Source organism: Ranitomeya imitator, chromosome 3, assembly GCF_032444005.1.
Source record: "Ranitomeya imitator isolate aRanImi1 chromosome 3, aRanImi1.pri, whole genome shotgun sequence".
In the NCBI taxonomy this organism is placed as follows: domain Eukaryota; kingdom Metazoa; phylum Chordata; class Amphibia; order Anura; family Dendrobatidae; genus Ranitomeya; species Ranitomeya imitator.
The window spans coordinates 841203049-841225952 of record NC_091284.1 but is presented as its reverse complement, the minus strand read 5'-3'; the positions used below and the strand labels follow the sequence as shown (position 1 = coordinate 841225952).

At 46.8% G+C, this 22904-nt stretch overlaps 1 protein-coding gene across 3 annotated transcripts in view; it reads left to right on the top strand.

Annotated features, from left to right (window-relative positions):
• Positions 1–22904, top strand: part of FHIP1B (FHF complex subunit HOOK interacting protein 1B) — a 50189-nt gene that overhangs the window by 6994 nt on the left and 20291 nt on the right. Inside the window, exon 1 of one of the 3 annotated variants that reach the window (XM_069759602.1) lies at positions 18798–19251. The exons of the other annotated variants lie outside the window; for them this stretch is intronic. The gene's annotated coding sequence lies outside the window, so the exon portion shown is untranslated. Of the gene's footprint in view, positions 1–18797; positions 19252–22904 lie in introns of those variants that run through there. 3 annotated transcript variants of the gene reach the window in all.

Below are 22904 nucleotides of genomic sequence, written 5' to 3'. Positions count from 1 at the left end.
CCATGCTTTACAGTAGGTATGGTGTTTGATGGATGCAACTCAGTATTCTTTTTCCTCCAAACACGACAAGTTGTGTTTCTACCAAACAGCTCCAGTTTGGTTTCATCAGACCATAGGACATTCTCCCAAAACTCCTCTGGATCATCCAAATGCTCTCTAGCAAACTTCAGACGGGCCCGGACATGTACTGGCTTAAGCAGTGGGACACGTCTGGCACTGCAGGATCTGAGTCCATGGTGGCGTAGTGTGTTACTTATGGTAGGCCTTGTTACATTGGTCCCAGCTCTCTGCAGTTCATTCACTAGGTCCCCCCGCGTGGTTCTGGGATTTTTGCTCACCGTTCTTGTGATCATTCTGACCCCTCGGGGTGGGATTTTGCGTGGAGCCCCAGATCGAGGGAGATTATCAGTGGTCTTGTATGTCTTCCATTTTCTAATTATTGCTCCCACTGTTGATTTCTTCACTCCAAGCTGGTTGGCTATTGCAGATTCAGTCTTCCCAGCCTGGTGCAGGGCTACAATTTTGTTTCTGGTGTCCCTTGACAGCTCTTTGGTCTTCACCATAGTGGAGTTTGGAGTCAGACTGTTTGAGGGTGTGCACAGGTGTCTTTTTATACTGATAACAAGTTTAAACAGGTGCCATTACTACAGGTAATGAGTGGAGGAAAGAGGAGACTCTTAAAGAAGAAGTTACAGGTCTGTGAGAGCCAGAAATCTTGATTGTTTGTTTCTGACCAAATACTTATTTTCCACCATAATATGCAAATAAATTGTTAAAAAAACAGACAATGTGATTTTCTGGATTTTTTTTTTTCTCAGTTTGTCTCCCATAGTTTAGGTCTACCTATGATGTAAATTGCAGACGCCTCTCATCTTTTTAAGTGGTGGAACTTGCACTATTGCTGACTGACTAAATACTTTTTTGCCCCACTGTATATATACTAGACTGTGGCCCGATTCTAATGCATCGGGTATTCTAGAATATGCATGTCCCCGTAGTATATGGACAATGATGATTACAGAATTCGCGGCAGACTGTGCCCGTCGCTGATTGGTCGAGGCAACCTTTATGACATCATCGTCGCCATGGCAACAATTATGACATCATCGTCACTGTGCCCGTTGCTGATTGGTCGAGGCCTGGCGGCCTCGACCAATCAGAGACGCGGGATGTCTACGTCCTTTATGACATCGTCGCTATGCCCGTCGCTGATTGGTCGAGGCCTGGCGGCCTTGACCAATCAGAGACGCGGGATTTCCTAGACAGACAGACAGACGGAAAAACCCTTAGACAATTATATATATAGATATATATATATAGGGTCACCTGTGGGGGAGGGGTTATCTATATATATAATTGTCTAAGGGTTTTTCTGTCTGTCTGTCCTGGAAATCCCGCGTCTCTGATTGGTCGAGGCCTGGCGGCCTCGACCAATCAGCAACGGGCACAGCGACGATGATGTCATAAAGGACGTAGACATCCCGCGTCTCTGATTGGTCGAGGCCTGGCGGCCTCTACCAATCAATCAGCGACGGGCACAGTCTGCCGCAAATTATGGAATCATCATTGTCCATATATTACAGGGACATGCATATTCTAGAATACCCGATGCGTTAGATGCATTATTAATTAGGCTTAATGTCACCTTACAATAGCAAGGTGACATTAACCCTTCATTACCCCATGTCCCACCGCTACACGGGAATGGGAAGAGAGTGGCCAAGTGCCAGAATAGGCGCATCTTCCAGATGTGCCTTTTCTGGGGTGGCTGGGGGCAGATGTTTTTAGCCAGGGGGGTCAATAACCGTGGACCCTCTCCAGGCTATTAATATCTGCCCTCAGTCACTGGCTTTACTACTCTGGCGGAGAAAATTGCGCGGGAGCCCACGCCAATTTTTTCCGCCATTTAACCCTTTATTTTAAGAGCTAGAACGGCCAAATTTTGCATATACACACTACTGACATTAGCAGTGTGGAATATGCAAAAAAAATGGTGATATGAGATGGTTTACTGTATGTAATCATGTCTCATATCATGTCGGGTTTAGGAAGGAGATAGCAAAAGCCGGCATATCGCGCTGTATGAAGGAATAATATATATGTGTATGTGTCTACTGATATAGATATATATATATATATATATATATATATATATATATATATATATATATATATATATATATATATATATATATATATATATACATATACATATACATATACATATACATATACATATATATATATATATATATATATATATATATATATATATATATATATATATATATATATATATATACAGTGTATATGTTTTTATTTTATTTTTAACACATGGATCCCTTGTATAGCCGTATTTCGGTTTTGCAAGCCTGCGATAAAAACACGCAGTACGGTTGCCATACGGATTACATACGGAGGATGCCATACGCAAAAAACGGTGACACACACTGCCTACGGAGGAGCTACGGACCACTATTTTCGGGACTTTTCAGCGTATTACGGCCGTAATATACGGACCGTATTTGCATACGCTGAGTGTGACGCCGGCCTTAAAGATTTTTCTGTATTTTCATGACTATGAAAATTGTACATTCACACTGAAGGCATCAAAACTATGCATTATCACATGTGGAATTATATACTTAACAAAAAAGTGTGAAATATGTGAAAATATGTCTTATATTCTAGGTTCTTGAAAGTAGCCACCTTTTGCTTTGATGACTGCTTTGCACACTCTTGGCATTCTTTTGATGAGCTTCAAGAGGTGGTCACCGGGAATGGTCTTCACGTCACAGGTGTGCCCTGTCAGGTTTAATAAGTGGGATTTCTTGCCTTATAAATGGGGTTGGGACCATCAGTTGTGTTGAGCAGAAGTCTGGTGGATACACAGCTGATAGTCCTACTGAATAGACTGTTAGAATTTGTATTATGGCAAGAAAAAAGCAGCTAAGTGAAGAAAAACGAGTGGGCATCATTACTTTAAGAAATGAAAGTCAGTCAGTCCAAAAAATTGGGAATACTTTGAAAGTGTCCCCAAGTGCAGTGGTAAAAACCATCAAGCGCTACAAAGAAACTGGCTCACATGAGGACCGCCCCAGGAAAGGAAGACCAAGAGTCACCTCTGCTTCTGAGGATAAGTTTATCCGAGTCACCAGCCTCAGAAATCGCAGGTTAACAGCAGCTCAGATTAGAGACCAGGTCAATGCCACACAGAGTTCTAGCAGCAGACACATCTCTACAACAACTGTTAGGAGGAGACTTTGTGCAGCAGCCTTCATGGTAAAATAGCTGCTAGGAAACCACTGCTAAGGACAGGCAGCAAGCAGAAGAGACTTGTTTGGGCTAAAGAACACAAGGAATGGACATTAGACTAGTGGAAATCTGTGCTTTGGTCTGATGAGTCCAAATTTGAGATCTTTGGTTCTAACCACCGTGTCTTTGTGTGACGCAGAAAAGGTGAACGGATGGACTCTACATGCCTGGTTCCCACCGTGAAGCATGGAGGAGGAGGTGTGATGGTGTGGGGGGGCTTTGCTGGTGACACTGTTGGGGTTTTATTCAAAACTGAAGGCATACTGAACCAGCATGGCTACCACAGCATCTTGCAGCGGCATGCTATTCCCTCTGGTTTGCGTTTAGTTGGACAATCATTTATTCTCCAACAGGACAATGACCCCAAACACCTCCAGGCTGTGTAAGGGCTATTTGACCAAGAAGGAGAGTGATGGGGGCTACGCCAGATGACCTGGCCTCCACGGTCACCAGACCTGAACCCAATCGAGATGGTTTGGGGTGAGCCGGACCGCAGAGTGAAGGCAAAAGGGCCAACAAGTGCTAAGCATCTCTGGGAACTCCTTCACGATTGTTGGAAAACCATTCCCGGTGACTACCTCTTGAAGCTCATCAAGAGAATGCCAAGAGTGTGCAAAGCAGTCATCAAAGCAAAAGGTGGCTACTTTGAAGAACCTAGAATATAAGACATAATTTCAGATGTTTCACACTTTTTTGTTAAGTATATAATTCCACATGTGATAATTCTTAGCTTTGATGCCTTCAGTGTGAATGTACAATTTTCATAATCATGAAAATACAGAAAATTCTTTAAATGATGTGTGTCCAAACTTTTGGTCTGTACTGTGTGTGTATGTATATATATATATTAGAGTGTAAGCCAACCCCCCCTAATTTTGCAACAAAAAACTGGGAAAACTTATTGACTCGAGTATAAGCCTAGGGTGGAAAATGCAGCAGCTACCGGTAAATGTCAAAAATAAAAATAGATACCAATAAAAGTAAAATTAATTGAGACATCAGTGGTTAAGTGTTTTTGAATATCCATATTGAATCAGGAGCCCCATAGATGCTCCATATAATGCTCCATGCAGTTCTTTATGGCCCCATATAATGCTCCATATAATGCTCCATACAGTTCATTATGGCCCCATATAATGCTCCATATAATGCTCCATGCAGTTCTTTATGGCCCCATGTAATGTTCCGTATAATGCTCCATACAGTTCATTATGGCCCCATATAATGCTCCATGCAGTTCTTTATGGCCCCATATAATGCTCCATATAATGCTCCATGCAGTTCTGTATGGCCCCATATAATGCTCCATATAATGCTCCATGCAGTTCTGTATGGCCCCATATAATGCCCCATATAATGCTCCATGCTGTTCTTTATGGCCCCATGTAATGCTCCATATAATGCTCCATACAGTTCATTATGGCCCCATGTAATGCTCCATATAATGCCCCATGTAATGCTCCATATAATGCCCCATGTAATGCTCCATATAATGCCCCATGTAATGCTCCATACAGTTCATTATGGCCCCATGTAATGCTCCATATAATGCCCCATGTAATGCTCCATACAGTTCATTATGGCCCCATGTAATGCTCCATATAATGCCCCATGTAATGGTCCATGCAGTTCTTTATGGCCCCATGTAATGCTCCATATAATGCTCCATGCAGTTCTTTATGGCCCCGTTTAATGCTCCATGCAGTTCTGTATGGCCCCATATAGTGCTCCATACAGTTCATTATGGCCCCATGTAATGCTCCATGCAGTTCTGTATGGCCCCATGTAATGCTCCATATAATGGCTCCATGCAGTTCTTTATGGCCCCATAGATGCTCCATATAATGCTCCATGCAGTTCTGTATGGCTCCATATAATGCCCCATATAATGCTCCATGCAGTTCTTTATGGCCCCATATAATGCCCCATATAATGCTCCATGCAGTTTTGTATGGCCCCATATAATGCTCCATGTAGTTCATTATGGCCCCATAGATGCCCCATATAATGCTCCATGCAGTTCTTTATGGCCCCATATAATGCCCCATATAATGCTTCATGCAGTTCTTTATGGCCCCATATAATGCCCCATATAATGCTCCATGCAGTTTTGTATGGCCCCATATAATGCTCCATGCAGTTCTGTATGGCGCCATAGATGCCCCATATAATGCTCCATGCAGTTCTTTATGGCCCCATAGATGCCCCATATAATGCTCCATGCAGTTCTGTATGGCGCCATAGATGCCCCATATAATGCTCCATGCAGTTCTTTATGGCCCCATAGATGCCCCATATAATGCTCCATGCAGTTCTGTATGACGCCATAGATGCCCCATATAATGCTCCATGCAGTTCTTTATGGCCCCATAGATGCCCCATATAATGCTCCATGCAGTTCTTTATGGCCCCATAGATGCCCCATATAATGCTCCATGCAGTTCATTATGGCCCCATAGATGCCCCATATAATGCTCCATGCAGTTCTTTATGGCCCCATATAATGCCCCATATAATGCTTCATGCAGTTCTGTATGGCCCCATAGATGCCCCATATAATGCTCCATGCAGTTCTGTATGGCCCCATAGATGCCCCATATAATGCTCCATGCAGTTCTGTATGGCCCCATAGATGCCCCATATAATGCTCCATGCAGTTCTTTATGGCCCCATAGATGCCCCATATAATGCTCCATGCAGTTCTTTATGGCCCCATAGATGCCCCATATAATGCTTCATGCAGTTCTGTATGGCCCCATAGATGCCCCATATAATGCTCCATGCAGTTCTGTATGGCCCCATAGATGCCCCATATAATGCTCCATGCAGTTCTGTATGGCCCCATAGATGCCCCATATAATGCTCCATGCAGTTCTTTATGGCCCCATAGATGCCCCATATAATGCTCCATGCAGTTCTTTATGGCCCCATAGATGCCCCATATAATAGTAACATAGTAACCTAGTTAGTAAGGCCGAAAAAAGACATTTGTCCATCCAGTTCAGCCTATATTCCATCATAATAAATCCCCAGATCTACGTCCTTCTACAGAACCTAATAATTGTATGATACAATATTGTTCTGCTCCAGGAAGACATCCAGGCCTCTCTTGAACCCCTCGACTGAGTTCGCCATCACCACCTCCTCAGGCAAGCAATTCCAGATTCTCACTGCCCTAACAGTAAAGAATCCTCTTCTATGTTGGTGGAAAAACCTTCTCTCCTCCAGACGCAAAGAATGCCCCCTTGTGCCCGTCACCTTCCTTGGTATAAACAGATCCTCAGCGAGATATTTGTATTGTCCCCTTATATACTAATACATGGTTATTAGATCGCCCCTCAGTCGTCTTTTTTCTAGACTAAATAATCCTAATTTCGCTAATCTATCTGGGTATTGTAGTTCTCCCATCCCCTTTATTAATTTTGTTGCCCTCCTTTGTACTCTCTCTAGTTCCATTATATCCTTCATGAGCACCGGTGCCCAAAACTGGACACAGTACTCCATGTGCGGTCTAACTAGGGATTTGTACAGAGGCAGTATAATGCTCTCATCATGTGTATCCAGACCTCTTTTAATGCACCCCATGATCCTGTTTGCCTTGGCAGCTGCTGCCTGGCACTGGCTGCTCCAGGTAAGTTTATCATTAACTAGGATCCCCAAGTCCTTCTCCCTGTCAGATTTACCCAGTGGTTTCCCATTCAGTGTGTAATGGTGATATTGATTCCTTCTTCCCATAATGCTCCATGCAGTTCTTTATGGCCCCATAGATGCCCCATATAATGCTCCATGCAGTTCTTTATGGCCCCATATAATGCCCCATATAATGCTCCATGCAGTTTTGTATGGCCCCATATAATGCTCCATGTAGTTCATTATGGCCCCATAGATGCCCCATATAATGCTCCATGCAGTTCTTTATGGCCCCATATAATGCTCCATGCAGTTCTGTATGGCCCCATAGATGCCCCATATAATGCTCCATGCAGTTCTGTATGGCCCCATAGATGCCCCATATAATGCTCCATGCAGTTCTGTATGGCCCCATAGATGCCCCATATAATGCTCCATGCAGTTCTTTATGGCCCCATAGATGCCCCATATAATGCCCCATATAATGCTCCATGCAGTTCTGTATGGCCCCATAGATGCCCCATATAATGCTCCATGCAGTTCTGTATGGCCCCATAGATGCCCCATATAATGTAACATACAGTTCTGTATGGCCCCATAGATGCCCCATATAATGTTCCATGCAGTTCTTTATGGCCCCATAGATGCCCCATATAATGTTCCATACAGTTCTGTATGGCCCCAAAGATGCCCCATATAATGTTCCATGCAGTTCTTTATGGCCCCATAGATGCCCCATATAATGCTCCATGCAGTTCTTTATGGCGCCATAGATGCCCCATATAATGCTGCATGCAGTTCTTTATGGCCCCATAGATGCCCCATATAATGTTCCATGCAGTTCTTTATGGCCCCATAGATGCCCCATATAATGCTCCATGCAGTTCTTTATGGCGCCATAGATGCCCCATATAATGCTCCATGCAGTTCTTTATGGCCCCATAGATGCCCCATATAATGTTCCATGCAGTTCTTTATGGCCCCATAGATGCCCCATATAATGCTCCATGCAGTTCTTTATGGCGCCATAGATGCCCCATATAATGCTCCATGCAGTTCTTTATGGCCCCATAGATGCCCCATATAATGTTCCATGCAGTTCTTTATGGCCCCATAGATGCCCCATATAATGTTCCATACAGTTCTGTATGGCCCCATAGATGCCCCATATAATGTTCCATGCAGTTCTTTATGGCCCCATAGATGCCCCATATAATGCTCCATGCAGTTCTTTATGGCCCCATAGATGCCCCATATAATGCTCCATGCAGTTCTTTATGGCCCCATAGATGCCCCATATAATGCTCCATGCAGTTCTTTATGGCCCCATAGATGCCCCATATAATGCTCCATGCAGTTCTTTATGGCCCCATAGATGCCCCATATAATGCTCCATGCAGTTCTTTATGGCCCCATAGATGCCCCATATAATGCTCCATGCAGTTCTTTATGGCCCCATAGATGCCCCATATAATGTTCCATGCAGTTCTTTATGGCCCCATAGATGCCCCATATAATGTTCCATACAGTTCTGTATGGCCCCATAGATGCCCCATATAATGCTCCATGCAGTTCATTATGGCCCCATAGATGCCCCATATAATGCTCCATACAGTTCTTTATTGCCCCATATAATGCTCCATACAGTTCTTTATTGCCCCATATAATGCTCCATGCAGTTCTTTATGGCCCCATAGACGCTCCATACAGCATTGTGCCACATGTAATGCTGCTACTGCACTAAAAAAAAAAAAATGACATCCTCCCCTCTCGTCGCTGCTCCTGTTGAGGCAGAGGGCGGCGTGCACACTAATACGTTATCGCGCCCTCTGACCTGAACAATCAGTGCAGAAGACGCGGAAGATGAGGCGTCGGTGGAACGTGGAAAGATGAATAGAACATACTCACCTGCTCCTGAAGCTTCTGATCCGGTCCCTGCATGTCCCATGGTCTCTGGCGCCGGCAGCTTCTTCCTGTAGTGAGCGGTCACATGGCACCGCTCATTACAGTAATGAATATGCGGCTCCACCCCTATGGGAGTTGAGTCCATATTCATAACTTTAATGAGCGGTACCAGTGATCGCTGAACAAGGGAAGAAGCTGCCGCGCCCGAAGACCGTGGGACATGCAGGGACTGCGTCAGGAGCGCCAGGAGCAGGTGAGTATTTCACAGTCGTCGCCCCCCCTCACCGATCCCCTCACACACCACCCCCCCCCCCCCCCCCCCATCATCTGACTCCAGTGACTGGAGGTGAAGTTTACGCCTCCGATCACAGCTGAGTGCTTTTTTTATTTTTTTCACCATCCAGTCAAGCCAATGGGTCAAAAACACTGTAAGAAGTGACCTGCCCCATGTCAAAAAACCGCTGCAAAGCACGAAATCCTGATGACAAAGAAACCAATATGTGTGTGAGATTTCTGAAATCTCAGAGGCTTTCCTAGTATTGGAAAAAGCAGCTGAAAATTACCATAAAAAAAGCAGCAAAGAAACACCCAGTGTGAACATGGCCTTAGTTAAAAATGAAATAAATTTTTTTTTTTTTCCATTTGTTGGGGTTGGAGTTAGAATTGGGGGTTTTTCACAAGAAAAAAAAAAAAATGGACGATGTGAAGGGGCTACTCACGCTTGCATCAGGTGCTTGCGATCTTCGGTGCATGCCCGAGCACCCGCGATCTTCGGTGCATGCCCGAGCACCCGCGATCTTCGGTGCATGCCCGAGCACCCGCGATCTTCGGTGCATGCCCGAGCACCCGCGATCTTCGGTGCACGCCCGAGCACCCAGCATAAACTGGACTAACGATAATTGTGCTCGACACTAATGGCGACATATTCAATATGATGACCTAATGTTATCAAATTCTGTGTCCTACCTGTGGGTTCAAAATGCTCCCTATACCCCCGGATCAAATCTCTGAGGGGTGTGGTTTCCAAAATGGTGTGACTTCTGGGGGTTTCCACTGTTTAGGCACATCAAGGGGTCTCCAAACGCGACATGGCGCCCGCTCTCCATTCCAGACAATTTTGCGTTCAAAAATTCAAAGTAGCGCTCCTTCCCTTCCGAGCTCTGCCATGCGCCCAAACAGTAGTTTACCCCCACATATGGGGTATCGGCGTACTCAGGAGACATTGCAAAATGAATTTTGGGGGCCATTTTCTCCGGTTATCCTTGTGAAAATAAAAAACAATTGGGTCTAAAATAATTTTTGAGTGAAAAGTTAAATGTTCATTTTTTCCTTCCACATTGCTTCAATTCTCGTGAAGCACCTGAAGGGTTCATAAACTTCTTGAATGTGGTTTTGCGCACCTTGAGGGGTGCGGTTTTTAGAATGGTGTCACTGTTGGGTATTTTCTGTAATATAGAACCCTCAAAGTGACTTCAAATGTGAGAGGGTCCCTAAAAATAATATATGGTTTCGTAAATTTTGTTGGAAAAAGTTAATAAACATCGCTGGTCAACTGATAACCCTTATAACTTCCTAACAAAAAACATCGTTTCCAACATTGCGCTGATGTAAGGCTAGTTTCACGTTTGCGTTTAAAAACGCAGCGTTTCAAACGCCAACGCAGGTGGTGAAAAAAAGCATGTAAACGCGTGCAAACGCTGCATTTTTTGGACGCATGCGTTTTCGCATGCGGTTAAAAAAAGCGGCGTTTACATGCGTTTTTCCTGCGTTTGCGTTTTTGGTACGCATGATGAGAAATTTCACAAGAGAAAAATCAAGATCCAGACACCGCCAATGGGACTACAGAGGGCGTGTGACATGACTCCGTGGACCAAAATATGGAAAAATTGTAGCTCTCAAAATGTGGTAACGCAAAAAATATTTTTGGGAATAAAAAGCGTCTCTAGTGTGTGACGACTGCCAATCATAAAAATCAACTAGAATACCCACTATAAATAGAAATGGCTAGGGTTAGGGTTAAGGTTAGGGTTTGGATCCCTAGGGTTGGGGTTAAGGTTAGGGTTATGGTTTGGATCCCTAGGGTTAAGGTTTGGATCCCTAGGGTTAGGGTTAGGATCCCGAGGGTTAGGGTTAGGATCCCTAGGGTTAGGGTTTGGATCCCTAGGGTTAGTGTTAGGGTTTGGATCCCTTTATCACCTTGATGGTGGGGGTGTGGCTTATCAGTGTGTAGACTTGTTTTTCTCTATGGAAACGCATGCATTAAAAAATGCAACCAAACGCATGTGCTTAAAAACGCATGCGTTTACATAGACAACAATACGTTTTTTTGCAGCAAAAAAACGCATGCGTTTTTGTCCGGCAAAAAAAAGCCTCTAGAAATTACTACATGTTGCATTTCCGCAACAAAACGCAAGCATAGAAACGACGCATGCGTCGTAAAACGCATACAAAAAACCGCACGTGTTTTTAATGTTAAATATAGGGGAAAAACGCATGTTTTTTTGCGGTAAAACGCAGCGGCAAAAAACGCAAATGTGAAACCAGCCTAAACGATGGAAAGTAGACATGTGGGAAATTTAATTTATGGACTATTTTGTGCAATATTTTGCCAAATTTGCTTTTTTTTTTTAATGTACTCGTTATATCAAATAAATGTTACCGCTTTCATGAAGTATGATATGTCACAAAATGGCAGTCTCAGAATCAGTGGGGTCCATGGAAGTGTTCCAGAGTTATGACCTCACAAAGTAACAGCTGTCAAAATGTTAAGAATTGTCACTAAGGGGTTAGATGATGGCTTTTAATATGAAGGGTAAAAGAAATCCAAACCTACAGAGCCCTGTGTGAAAAAGTGATTGCCTCCCCCCCAAAAAAACCAAAAAAAAACACATAAATTGTGGCTTAGCACATCTTTTGGGAAGCTGAGATCACATTCCCTACCCACACCCAGGCATGGTTACTGCCACACCTGTTCTCAATCAAGAAACCACAAAAATAGGACCTGCCTAACAAAGCGAAGTAGACTAAAAGGTCCTCAAAAGCTAGACGTCATGCCGCAATCCAAAGAAATTCTGGAGCAAATGAGAAACTAATTGAGATCTATCAGTCTAGAAAAGGTTATAAAGCCATTTCTAAAGCTTTGGGACTCCATTGAACCACAGTGAGAACCATTATACACAAATGGCGAAAACCTGGAACAGTGGTGAATCTTCCCAGGAGTGGCCTTTTGACCAAAATTATCTCAAGAGCGCAGAAACGACTCATCCAGGAGGTTACAAAAGACCCCACAACAACATGCAAAGAACTGCAGGCCTTACATCCCTCATTTACGGTCAGTGTTCATGACTCCACCATAAGAAAGAGACTGGGCAAGACAGAGTTCCAAGACGAAAACCACTGCTGAGCTATAAGAACATAAAGGCTCGTCTTAATTTTACCATAAAACATCTTGATGATCCCCCAGACTTATGGGAGAATACTCTGTGGACTGACGAGACAAAAGTTCATCTTTTTGGAAGGTATATGTCCCATTACATGTAGTGTAAGTAACACAGCATTTCAGAAATGGAACAGCATACCAACAGTAAAATATGGTGGTAGTATGATGGTCTGAGGCTGTTTTGCTGTTTCAGGACGTAGGAGACTTGCTGGGGTAAATAAAACCATGAATTCTGCCAGCTACCAAAAAATCCTGAAGGAGAATATCCGGCCATCTGTTTGTGACCTCAAGCTAAAGCGCACTTGGGTCAAGCAGCAGGACAATGATCCAAAACACACCAGCAAGTCCACCTCTGCATGGCTTAAAAAAACTAAAATGTAGACTTTGGAGTGGCCTAGTCAATGTCCTGACCTTAATTAGATTGCGATGATGTTTATGCTCGGAAACCTCCCATGTGGCTATGTTATAAAGCCTCACTGCCAGTTATCACACACGCTTGACTGCAGTTGTTGCTGCTAAGGGCCCAACCAGTTATCAGCAATCACTTTCTCACACAGGGCCCTGTAGGTTTGGATTTCTTTTTCCCTTAATAGTCACGCCCTTCATTTATAAACTGCATTTTGTGATTATTGTCTTTGTCTAATATGTACATTTGTTTGGTGATCGGAAACATTTAAGTGTGACTAACATGGGAAAGAATAGGAAATCGGGAAGGGGGTGAACACTTTTTTACACCACTGTGTACATATTTGGTGGTTCTCTTGGGGGAGGGATTATGTATAAGGGGGAGGGACTTTTGTGGGGGTGGTTATATTTTTTAACCTTTTCCCGACCTCCGCCATACTATTACTGCGGAGGTCGGGTCCCCTGCTTTGATGTGGGCTCCGGCACTGAGCCCACCTCAAAGCCAGGACATGTCATCTGTTTTGAACAGACATGTGACCGCAATAGGCGCGGGTGGAATCGCTATCTGCCCACGCCTATGAACTAGTTAAATGCCGCTGTCAATCGCAGACAGCGGCATTTAACAAGCGCGTCCGGCCGGAAATAATGCGCGCACCGCTGACCCCCGTCACGTAATTAGGGGTCATCGGCGCATCGACATGACAACCAGAGGTCTCCTTGAGATCTCTAAGGTGGTTGATGCCGGATTGTTGTGAGCGCCACCCTGTGGTCGGCGTTCATAGCAATGCTGTAACTCAGCTACATAGGAGCGATCTGAGCATCGCTCCTGTGTACTAGAGGCGATCGAGTTGTGCCAGCTTCTGGCCTCCCATGGAGACTATTGAAGCATGGCAAAAAAAAATATATATAAAATAAAAGTTTAAATCACCTCCCTTTCGCCCCATTCAAAATAAAGCAATAAAAAAAAATCAAACCTACACATACTTGGTATCGCCGCGTTCAGAATCGCCCGATCTAGCAATAAAAAAAAGGATTAACCTGATCGCTAAACGGCGTAGCGATAGAAAAAATTAAAAACGCCAGAATTACGTTTTGTCGAAGCAACATTGCATTAAAATGTAATAACGGGCGATCAAAAGAACGTATCTGCACAAAAGTGGTATCATTAAAAATGTCAGCTCAGCCCCCCAAAAATAATCCCTCACCCGACCCGAGATCATGAAAAATGGAGACGCTACGGGTATCGGAAAATTGCGCAATTATTTATTTTTTCCTTTGGAATTTTTTTTCACCACTTAGATAAGAAAAGAAGATAAAGATGTTTGGTGTCTATCAACTCGTAATGGCCTGGAGAATGATAATGGCAGCTCAGTTTTAGAATTTAGTGAAGCTAGCAAAAAAGCCAAACAAAAAACAAGTGTGGGATTTCATTTTTTTTTGCAGTTTCACCGCAATTGGATTTTTTTTTTTCCGTTTTCTGGTACACGACATGGTAAAACCCATAGTGTTGTTCAAAAGTACAACTCGTCCCGCAAAAAACAAGTCCTCACATGACCATATTGACAGAAAAATAAAAAAGTTATGTCTCTAGGAAGAAGGGGAGAGAAAAACGAAAACGCAAAAATGAAAATACCCCGGGTCATGAAGGGGTTAGGTCATAATGATAACCCAAAACATCCAAATGACTCTGATCAAAAGTTCACATCCCCTGGCGATTTTGGCCTGATAACATGCACAGACGTTGACACAGATGGGTGTGAATGGCTACTTAAGAGAACATCCTCACCTGTGACCTGTTTGCTTGTAATCAGTGTGTGCATAAAAGCTGAGTGAGTTTCTGGGATCCAGACAGGCTCCTGCATCTTTCATCCAGCCACTGACGTTTCTGGATTGTGAGTCATGGGGAAAGCAAAAGAATTGTCAATGGTTGTAAGGGAAAAGGTAGTTGAACTGTATAAAACAGGAAAGGGAAACAAAAAGATATCCAAGGAACTGATAATGCCAGTCAGCAGCGTTCACACTGTGATTAACAAATGGAAAATCAGGGGCTCTGTAAAAACAAAACCACAGTCAGGTAGATCAACAAAAATGTCGTCCACAACTGCCAGGAAAATTGTTTGGGATGCAAAGAAAAAACCCACAAATAACATCAGCTGAAATACTGGACTCTCTGAAAACTAGCGGTGTGACTGTTTCAAGATGCACAATAAGGAAGCACGTGAAGAAAAATGGGCTGCATGGTCGAGTCGCCAGAAGAAAGCCATTACTGCGCAAATGCCACAAAGTATCTCGCCTACAATAGACAAAACAGCACAGAGACAAGCCTCAAAACTTCTGGAACAAGGTAATTTGGAGTGATGAGACCAAAATTCTACTTTTTAGCCACAGCCATAAACGTTGCATTTGGAGAGAGGTCAAAAAGGCCTATGATGAAAGGAACACCATTCCTACCGTAAAGCATGGAGGTGGATCGCTGATGTTTTAGGGATATGTGCGTTAGAAAGGCACAGGAAACTTGGTCAAAGTTGAAGGAAGGATGGATGCAGCACGTTATCAGTAAATACTGAAGGCAAATTTGCACTCATCAGCCCGGAAGTTGCACATGGGACGTACTTGGACGTTCCAACATGACAACGATCGAAAATAAAAGACCAAGTCGACCTGTCATTGGTTAAAGCAGAACAAAGTGAAGGTTCTGAAGTGGCCATCTCAGTCTCCTGACCTCAATATCATTGAGCCACTCTGGGGAGATCTCAAGTGCACAGTTCATGCTAAACAGCCCAGGAATTTACAGGAACTGGAGGCTTTATGCCAAGAAGAGTGGGCAGCTTTACCATCTGAGAAATAAAGAATCTCATCCACAACTACCACAAAAGACTTCAAGCTGTCATTGATGTTAGAGGGGGCAATACACGGTATTAAGAAATGGGGTACGTGAACTTTTCATCAGGGTCATTTGGATGTTTTGAGTTGACACTATGATTTAAAAACAAGACTTAATACTTGGTGGCAAAACCCTTGTTGGCAAGCACAGCAGTTAGACTTTTTTGTACTTGATGATGAGGTTTGCGCACTTGTCGGGAGGAATTTTGGTCGACTCCTCTTTGCAGATTATCATTTTGAGGCTGTCGCTTGGCAACTCGGAGCTTCAACTCCCTCCATAAGTTTTCTATGGGATGAAGGTCTGGAGACTGGCTAGGCCACTCCATGACATAATGTGCTTCTTTTTGAGCCACTCCTTTGTTGCCTTGGCTGTATGCTTTGGGTCATTGTCTTGTTGGAAGACCCAGACACGACCCATTTTTAATGTCCTGTTGGAGGGAAGGAGGCTGTCACTCAGGATTTTACGGTAGATGGCTCCATTCATTCTCCCATTGATTGGGTGAAGTAATCCTTAGTAGAGAAACAGCCCCAAAACATAATGTTTCCACCTCCATGCTTGACAATGGGGATGGTGTTCTTTGGGTCATAGGCAGTCATTAAAATAACCTAAAACTAACAAAAGTATGGTAATTGTCAGTGTAAACTTACTGAATATCAATGATCAGGCTTTAAGTGTCAATTTTGGCTCAATAGACAAATTCTAAACAGACAACCTCCTGTCTCGATCCGGACACTGATGATTGTTCTGTAACGTAATATTTTGTTGCACAACGTTTTGGGGTGATTGCTGCATGCAGACGATTTCTGTGCCTCAGTGAGATTTCCGTCCCCATCCACGGGTCGTTTTCTCCAGACTGCTGTTCTCTGCTCCGTCCACAGATGTTCTGTTGGATTTAGATCAAGGTCATAGAAACCTCTTCAGAAGAGTCCATTGCTCTTATTTTCAATGGTTTTCTGTGTTTTGGGTCATTATCAAATATAACATCTACAGAATGGGAGGAATAGAACTAAGCAACAGCATGTGTGAAAAAGACTTGGGTATACCAATAGGTCACAGACTGCACATGAGTTGTCAGTGTGATGCAGCAGCAAAAAAGGCAAACACAGTTCTAGGATGTATTAGGAGCAGCATAGATTCTCGATCTCATGAAGTAATTACCCCCCCTACTCCTCCTTGGTCAGGCCTCATCTAGAATACTGTGTCCAGTTCTGGGCATCACATTCTAAAAAAGACATTGAAAAACTGGAGCAAGCTCAGAGAAGAGCTACCAGAATGGTGAGCGGACTGCAAAGTATGTCCTACGAGGAAAAGTTACAGGATCTGGAAATGTTTACCTGCAAAAAAGACTGAGAGGAGACTTAATAGCTGTCTACAAATCTCTGAAGGGCTGTCAGTGTAGAGGGATCATCATTATTCTCATCTGCACATGGAAACACGAGAAGCAATGGGAAAAAACTGAAATGAGAAGATACAGATTAGATATTAGAAGGGTGACCGTGATTGTGATCAATAAATGGAACAGGCGGCCACGAGATGTGGTGAGTTCTCCTTCAATGGAAGTCTTCAGAGGCTGGTCAGACATCTGTCTGAGATGGTGTTGTGAATCCTTCGTTGAGCAGAGGGTTAGACAAGGGGACCCTGGAGGTCCCGATGACCCTTGAGGGAGGTCCCGATGACCCTTGAGGTCCTTTCCAACTTTTAACACTCTAGAATTATCCTGTTGGAAGAACCATAATCGGCGGCTCAGACCGTGCTTTCTGACACTGGGCAACACATTTCTCTGCAGGATGCCTAAATTGTCTGCAGTTTTCAGGATACTATGTCAGATGCAGCAGAGCCAGAAAATCCCTCAGTGTGTCAGTGGTAGCTGTCCCAGGGCGTCCCCGAGATCCTCCATGTGTCGGATGCAAGCATCCCTGAGCTCCTCCGTGTGTTGGGTGCAGCTGCCCCAGGGCGTCCCCGAGCTCCTCCGTGTGTTGGGTGCAGCTGCCCCAGGGCGTCCCCGAGCTCCTCCGTGTGTTGGGTGCAGCTACCCCAGGGCGTCCCCGAGCTCCTCCGTGTGTTGGGTGCAGCTGCCCCAGGGCGTCCCCGAGCTGCTCCGTGTGTTGGGTGCAGCTCCCCCAGGGCGTCCCCGAGCTCCTCCGTGTGTTGGGTGCAGCTGCCCCAGGGCGTCCCCGAGCTCCTCCGTGTGTCGATTGCAGGCGTCCCCGAGCTCCTCCGTGTGTCGATTGCTGGCGTCCCCGAGCTGCTTCGTGTCAGGTGCAGCTACCCCAGGACGTCCCCGAGCTCCTCCGTGTTTCCCAGCAAGTGCAATGTTTTGTTCTTTGCTTCATTCTTGCATTTGTGAACTTAGAGCTGATGTGACGCCATAAAGCTCCAGTTTTCTCCCAGAACTTTGACGGTCAGTCTGCATTGTGGCAAATTTTAGGCTGGCTTTCTAGGATTTCCTTTGTAGTTTCTTCCTCGGCTTTCCTCCTTGAAGTCCGCTTTGTCCCTGGTAGTGCTGGATAGTGTGACCTGACACTGGTGGATCCTGACCTCGGAGATCACCTCTAATCTCTCTTGAAGTTTTGGGCTCGGTGGTTCCCATTCCTCTTCGGTTTATCACCAGTTTTCCTCTTGCAGCCACGTCCAGAGAGGTCGGCTACAGCCCCAGAGGCCTGATACTTCTGAGTAATATGCTTGGCTGTAGGAGACGTCTTCTGGCCTTCACCTGCATCATGTTTGTGTATAATTCCAACCTCTGTTCAGTACAGACTCGCTGTGATGCTAAACAGCACAATGACTACTTTGCTCCATGTACAGTCACATCCCAGGTGTATAGACGCCTATTATTGATATTCAGTAAATGTACGATCACTTGTCCGTGTGCAGATATCTCAGGGACCAGTGCGGTTCTTCCTCTACCAGGACCCCATCTGTGTGTAATGTGGGGTTCTTCTTGGGTCGCCCATGGTTCCTGTGTTCCAGCTCAGAATATGAATGTGTTGGTCGCCTTTTACCGGATGACTCCTGGAGTATAACCCTCAGTCTTCAGCCCCAGCACCCCTCCTCCGCTCTGCTGCATATTTTTATTGATTTCACACCAGTGTCGGAGTGATGATTCTCGCTGGTACAAAGGTCAGGAAATAATTGCCGACACACCCAGAGGCAGGAATCAGTCGTCTTCCTGCTGAGAAGTCATTGTCCACCCGTGTGCTGCGTCTCCTGTGCCTCGTACCTCCTTCACCCATGACCTCTCCTCCAGCTGCATACCTGCCCTATTCTGGATGTATCCTCTGTGCCTCCTACCTCCTTCACCCATGACCTCTCCTCCAGCTGCATACCTGCCCTATTCTGGATGTATCCTCTGTGCCTCGTACCTCCTTCACCCATGACCTCTCCTCTAGCTGCATACCTGCCCTATTCTGGATGTATCCTCTGTGCCTCGTACCTCCTTCACCCATGACCGCTCCTCCAGCTGCATACCTGCCCTATTCTGGATGTATCCTCTGTGCCTCGTACCTCCTTCACCCATGACCGCTCCTCCAGCTGCATACCTGCCCTATTCTGGATGTATCCTCTGTGCCTCGTACCTCCTTCACCCATGACCTCTCCTCCAGCTGCATACCTGCCCTATTCTGGATGTATCCACTGTGCCTCGTACCTCCTCTGTATACAGTGCAGTGATTGGGTGCGTTTTGGGGGTGTCATTGTTGGTACTCTAGGGAGTCAGTGATGCTGGGGTTTAAACTATTTTTGGAGATGTAGAGTGGAGTCAGTTTTGGGGGTGTCTTGCTGGGAGGTATCATGGTGGGGATTAAACAATTTTTTGGGGGATGTAGGCTGATACTGAGGACTTTATTGTTGGGATTTGGGGGACTGCTTGCCAGGAGTTTGTTGGGGTCTCGGAGCTGTGGAGTCGGTAAGCCAAACCTCCGACTCCTCAATTTCCCCGACTTCACGACTCCAACTCCCCAGATCACTACAGACATGGACATAAAGTGCAGCACAGATTCTTCCCCACTAAAAGCTGAGATCAGGAACACAACAGACATTTATGGGACATTTCACAACTTTCCCAAATCATTATGAATCCATTTACGGCACATCCTGCATTGTACAACTGCACCCAATGTGTTCTATGTGATAGGAGTCAGTCGCTCCATTTTATACCGGCTCTTACGCCACAGCCCTGGTTGGGAAGGTGTCAAGGGGTAATGGTGACAACTTTATTGTTGACCAGGACTATATTGTGTATGGTGGGGGGTGTGCACTGCTGGCCAGGACTGCATTGTGTGTGGTTGAGGGGGGACTGCTGTCCAGGAATCTGTTGTGTGGAGGTGGACTGCTGCCCAGGACTGTATTGTAGGGGGTAGACTGCTGCCTAGGACTGTATTGTGGGGGTAGACTGCTGCCCATGACTGTATTGTGGGGGGTAGACTGCTTCCCAGGATTGTATTGTTGGGGGTAGACTGCTGTCCAGGACTGTATTGTGGGGGGGTAGACTGCTGCCCAGGATTGTATTGTGGGGGGTAGACTGCTGTCCAGGACTGTATTGTGGGGGTAGACTGCTGCCCAGGACTGTATTGTGGGGGGTAGACTGCTGCCCAGGACTGTATTGTGGGGGGTAGACTGCTGTCTAGGACTGTATTGTTGGGGGTAGACTGCTGCCTAGGACTGTATTGTGGGGGGTAGACTGCTGCCCTGGACTGTATTGTGGGGGGTAGACTGCTGCCCTGGACTGTATTGTGGGGGGTAGACTGCTGCCCTGGACTGTATTGTGGGCAGCCGACTGCTGCCCAGGACTATTTTGGGGAGGTAGACTGCTGCCCAGGACTGTATTTTGGGGAGGTGGACTGCTGCCCATGACTGTATTGTGGGGGGTAGACTGCTGCCCATGACTGTATTGTGGGGGGTAGACTGCTGCCTAGGACTGTATTGTGGGGGGTAGACTGCTGCCCTGGACTGTATTGTGGGGGGTAGACTGCTGCCCTGGACTGTATTGTGGGCAGCCGACTGCTGCCCAGGACTATTTTGGGGAGGTAGACTGCTGCCCAGGACTGTATTTTGGGGAGGTGGACTGCTGCCCATGACTGTATTGTGGGGGGTAGACTGCTGCCCATGACTGTATTGTGGGGGGTAGACTGCTGTCCATGACTGTGTTGTGAGGAGGTGGACTGCTGTCCAGGACTGTGTTGTGAGGAGGTGGACTGCTGTCCAGGATTGTATTTGGGGGCGACTGCTGCCCAGGACTGTATTGTGGGGGAGACTGCTGCCCAGGACTGTATTTGGGGGGGACTGCTGCCCAGGACTGTATTGTGGGGGGTGGACTGCTGCCCAGGACTGTATTGTGTGTGGGGGGTGGACAGACTGCTGCCCAGGACTGTATTGTGTGTGGGGGGTGGACAGACTGCTGCCCAGGACTGTATTGTGTGTGGGGGGTGGACAGACTGCTGCCCAGGACTGTATTGTGTGTGGGGGGTGGACAGACTGCTGCCCAGGACTGTATTGTGTGTGGGGGGTGGACAGACTGCTGCCCAGGACTGTATTGTGTGTGGGGGGTGGACAGACTGCTGCCCAGGACTGTATTGTGTGTGGGGGGTGGACAGACTGCTGCCCAGGACTGTATTGTGTGTGGGGGGTGGACAGACTGCTGCCCAGGACTGTATTGTGTGTGGGGGGTGGACAGACTGCTGCCCAGGACTGTATTGTGTGTGGGGGGTGGACAGACTGCTGCCCAGGACTGTATTGTGTGTGTGGGGTGGACAGACTGCTGCCCAGGACTGTATTGTGTGTGTGTCGTGGACAGACTGCTGCCCAGGACTGTATTGTGTGTGGGGGGTGGACAGACTGCTGCCCAGGACTGTATTGTGTGTGTGTCGTGGACAGACTGCTGCCCAGGACTGTATTGTGTGTGGGGGGTGGACAGACTGCTGCCCAGGACTGTATTGTGTGTGGGGGGTGGACAGACTGCTGCCCAGGACTGTATTGTGTGTGGGGGTGGACAGACTGCTGCCCAGGACTGTATTGTGTGTGGGGGGTGGACAGACTGCTGCCCAGGACTGTATTGTGTGTGGGGGGTGGACAGACTGCTGCCCAGGACTGTATTGTGTGTGGGGGGTGGACAGACTGCTGCCCAGGACTGTATTGTGTGGGGGGGGGGGGGGTGGACAGACTGCTGCCCAGGACTGTATTGTGTGTGGGGGGTGGACAGACTGCTGCCCAGGACTGTATTGTGTGTGGGGGGTGGACAGACTGCTGCCCAGGACTGTATTGTGTGTGGGGGGTGGACAGACTGCTGCCCAGGACTGTATTGTGTGTGGGGGGGTGGACAGACTGCTGCCCAGGACTGTATTGTGTGTGGGGGGTGGACAGACTGCTGCCCAGGACTGTATTGTGTGTGGGGGGTGGACAGACTGCTGCCCAGGACTGTATTGTGTGTGGGGGGTGGACAGACTGCTGCCCAGGACTGTATTGTGTGGGGGGGGGGGGGTGGACAGACTGCTGCCCAGGACTGTATTGTGTGTGGGGGGTGGACAGACTGCTGCCCAGGACTGTATTGTGTGTGGGGGGTGGACAGACTGCTGCCCAGGACTGTATTGTGTGTGGGGGGTGGACAGACTGCTGCCCAGGACTGTATTGTGTGTGGGGGGTGGACAGACTGCTGCCCAGGACTGTATTGTGTGGGGGGGGTGGACAGACTGCTGCCCAGGACTGTATTGTGTGGGGGGGGGGGGAGGGGGGTGGACAGACTGCTGCCCAGGACTGTATTGTGTGTGGGGGGTGGACAGACTGCTGCCCAGGACTGTATTGTGTGTGGGGGGTGGACAGACTAATGCCCAGGACTGTATTGTGTGTGTGGGGTGGACAGACTGCTGCCCAGGACTGTATTGTGTGTGGTGGGTGGACAGACTGCTGCCCAGGACTGTATTGTGTGTGGGGGGTGGACAGACTGTTGCCCAGGACTGTATTGTGTGTGGGGGGTGGACAGACTGCTGCCCAGGACTGTATTGTGTGTGGGGGGTGGACAGACTGCTGCCCAGGACTGTATTGTGTGTGGGGGGTGGACAGACTGCTGCCCAGGACTGTATTGTGTGTGGGGGGTGGACAGACTGCTGCCCAGGACTGTATTGTGTGTGGGGGGTGGACAGACTGCTGCCCAGGACTGTATTGTGTGTGGGGGGTGGACAGACTGCTGCCCAGGACTGTATTGTGTGTGGGGGGTGGACAGACTGCTGCCCAGGACTGTATTGTGTGTGGGGGGTGGACAGACTGCTGCCCAGGACTGTATTGTGTGTGGGGGGTGGACAGACTGCTGCCCAGGACTGTATTGTGTGTGTGGGG